We start from the raw sequence: 3,754 nt of genomic DNA on the forward strand, positions 1-3,754 counted from the left end.
TAAGAAGAGAAAATAAAGTCTAATAACAACTGAAGATGCCTCAAATTTTGTCGGCTGAACCAGTACCAATAAGCTAAGTGTGAAACATAAACAACTTCTAGATGGAGCTCAATAATTACAACGAACGCAATTAATGGAAGCATGTCATCTTACTAATTTATTTTATCAATAATCTTGATACATATACATCCAAATGCATAAACAACAGGCATACACATCCTTAATAGAGCGTCTTACCACTATGCAGTGATACGAATTCTTTACATCGATTTCTAAGGGAGAACAAAAGAAAATCCGTCATAGAAGCATCTGAAATTCACAAATAAATATTACTAACAAGACTCTGTTCACAATCAATATTACTAACAAGACTCTGTTCATAATCAACTTTGTACTATGCTGCTTCATCCGCTTTGATGACATTTCTGGCTTGGTTTTCAGAAATTTCAGGTTTCCCATTAAAGACTTTAATTTCCAAAAATTGGAATCAGTTTTCTTATTAAACCTGACTGTAATTAAGTGGGATAAACCACAGTCCTGCAGGTCTCACTACTGCTGATCTCAGCTGTGTCTTTAAATTTCAGTAAATTGCTACATTTCTCATTTAATCCCACTCATAAATCCAACTCTTGATGAGGTTGAATTTTCCGAAAGATAAGATCATCTCCTTCACTAATTTTTCAGAGTTTCATTTGGACGGTGAACCAGGTAAATGAAAATGAAAAAGAGATTGGAAACGACTTAGTGATGAGATACGGGAAGTAGTTCAAAACGAATATATAGACCTTGAATCATCATACAGCTTGTAAAAAATGTTACATTATAAAAAATAAAAATAACAAAGACGATCTGCTTACCCATTACTTTGCACCTTTTATTCTTCTCAGTGAATTAGAAGACTTGAATAACAGATGTGCTTAGCCACAGAACATCCTTGACTTACAGATTTAAAAGATGAACTACGCAAAACCGCTTTCATTATTTCTAAACTGAAATTTATAACATGAAAAAAACTAAACAAACAGAAGGGAGAAAGAAGTTCTCTTCTAGATTTTGCCAGAATTTCAATATTTTCGATAACATGGTAAGCAATAACAATTCATAAGCATGCTTCGGACATCACATTACTCGGTGGTATGAGTTGTCGTAATCAATTTAAGAATAAAACATGAAAAAATTTATGAAACTTGTATATGAGAAATCTAATTCGTCAATTTGATGAACAGCCACGTTTTACATCCTCTCAGTATTCAAGACCAATTCTTCAGACATTCTTTCTTCCAGAATATAAAACAGTTGCTGGTCGATAGTTTGGTCGGATTAGAAGAGAAAGCGGCTCTAAGTAGCAAAGCCAGAGACATACAACCTACATTGTATACTAAAACATCTTGCAACTCCCGTCAACACTACTTTACACTATTCGTCACGGTAGAAGTCGAATTTTTTCAGGAAACTAAAAAAGTATTGATTATACACAACATTAAAAAATCAAATACTTCTTCCATCTGATACTCCAAACTGCCTCAAACACCAGGAAAAAGAAACTTACCTCCACCCATTTCTTAAAAGCCTAAACAAAAAAGTTCGTCCTTATATCTTGCCCAACAAGCAAGAAAGCGAACTTAACAGAAATCCTAACAGCGAAAGGTTAGTGCTCTTGCGCCTTCTAAAAATCAAACATAAATTTGCAAAAAGTAGCTAAATGGGGAGAAACTCAATTTAACGAACAGCATGTTTTACATCCCCTTACTTCCTACATCTAGCAGCGTTTGCTAAAATGAGTACATATCTTTGTCTTGAGGAGGCAGCGACAATTGGATTTTGCCAATATTTCCTTTTTCAGTCTTTCTGGTAAAAGGAAAGGCAACCTCCATTTACAAAAAAAAAAACCAAAAAAACAATTTAAGCAATCCGAGACAATGATTAAAAAATTTACGTCTTTGAAATGGAAGACTAAATGAAAAATTAGGTTGGACGATTATATAGAATAGTTGGAAAAAATGACATTAAATATCATATTCATGTGGAAAAGATACTTGAACTTCGACACTCGTTTTTACGAAAATATAAACGAAAAAAAAAGACTTTTTCGTACAAGCCAAAATAATTTTAAAAAAGAGGGTAAAAAAAAAACTTTTGGGGGATAAGTGCTAGAAATAATCAGTTACTCCCATCGATACCAATACCAACGAATGGAAGGCAGGAAGGAAACGACCAACAACAGATTTAAGCTAGCTTACTAGCTCCACCACCTGAATGTAGCAATGCTTGCAAACAATATTAAGTTTCCATAACAAACGTTACGATCTCAAATAATTTTTCAAAGAATTCAGTTACTTTCTGTGCTTATTTTTTATACTGCACTTAATTATTACTGCAGTCCAATCATTAGTAATACTTCTATACAAAATATTTACGTTATTAACTAATAAAGCATTAACCGTCATCGCTCGCTATTCAGTGCACTTTTCCTCACATTCCTATGCACAGTTTGTTTGTATGCTCCATTATATTCCTACACATCACATCAGCGCTGTCATCTGATACCTCGGGCAATCTCTAGTTCGATAACTTAAAAGCAAACATTAACAAATAAAAAAGCAAATACGATTTAACATGTCAAATGATGTAGAGCTTTTAATGAATTTGACATAAACGTATATTCGGTCTCCCTTTTTTCCAGGTGTGAGGAAGACTTAAGGAAGTTTTTTTCTTTTTTTTGCTCATGATAATGATTTGCATATGAATTTTCCACGAAAATACAGATACAGAAATATAAACTCTCCAATTCCTTTTGTTAGTTCCATTTTTCATCAAATCTCGTCATTTTAAAATTTTGCCTTAGAAAAGGTTGAAACTAGAGAATTTTAGAAAAAAAATTCAACGCATATTTCAAGTATCTTAGTAGTCATCATTGCTTTGCCAAGAAAATGGACTGATCAGAATTCTGAAAATGAACAGTGAAGACGTAAAATTAGTAAAAGTGGTCCAAAATATACCAAAAATAAGAAATGTATTCTGACGTGTTTGCATGTATCCTGCACAAATTTGCCCTAACTTTTGCAGGACGAATTAACATTGCAAACACTCTGCAACCAAAACAACAACTAACAAGACACTTTTCCATTCAACAAAGCCCACAGTGGTATAACAATTTTTTGGTTGTGAATCGATGTCATACTAATCTATGCCACATATTTTTATATCCTGAAAAAGACTCGAATCTCCGGAATACTAGTTATCCTTCACATATCATAAACTGCTATTTGAAACACAACTAGAAAAGCAGAAAACATACTAAAATAGACAAAAATTATAGAATTCTCATGTATGACATTCTTCCAAAACACCTGACCTATGAACAGTGAGTTTGCACACGGTGAAGAAGGGAAAAAGTAAGTAAATTGTTGCACACATCCAGGAAATTTTATGCAATCAAACGAAACAATTTCAACTGTCCTTATTTTAATTTTCTTTCGAAAAGGTCACCGTGAATCTTTGATCGGATCTGTCATTGCTGCGTTACTGTGTGCGAAACACTACATCACATTAATTTACCGGGCATTCACCTAATGAATCCAATGATATTTAACAGTAAATGTCTGACAATATCGAAATTATATATGTATAAGTCTATACATATTGATTATGTATATAATTTTAAAAAAAATTATATATATATATATATATATACTTATTTGTAAAATAGAAAAAATAGTAAGGATTTTACCCTATTGCAGACCCTTTCTATTAC

This window comes from Loa loa (genome assembly GCF_000183805.2).
Source record: "Loa loa unplaced genomic scaffold supercont3.147, whole genome shotgun sequence".
NCBI classification, from domain to species: Eukaryota; Metazoa; Nematoda; class Chromadorea; order Rhabditida; family Onchocercidae; genus Loa; species Loa loa.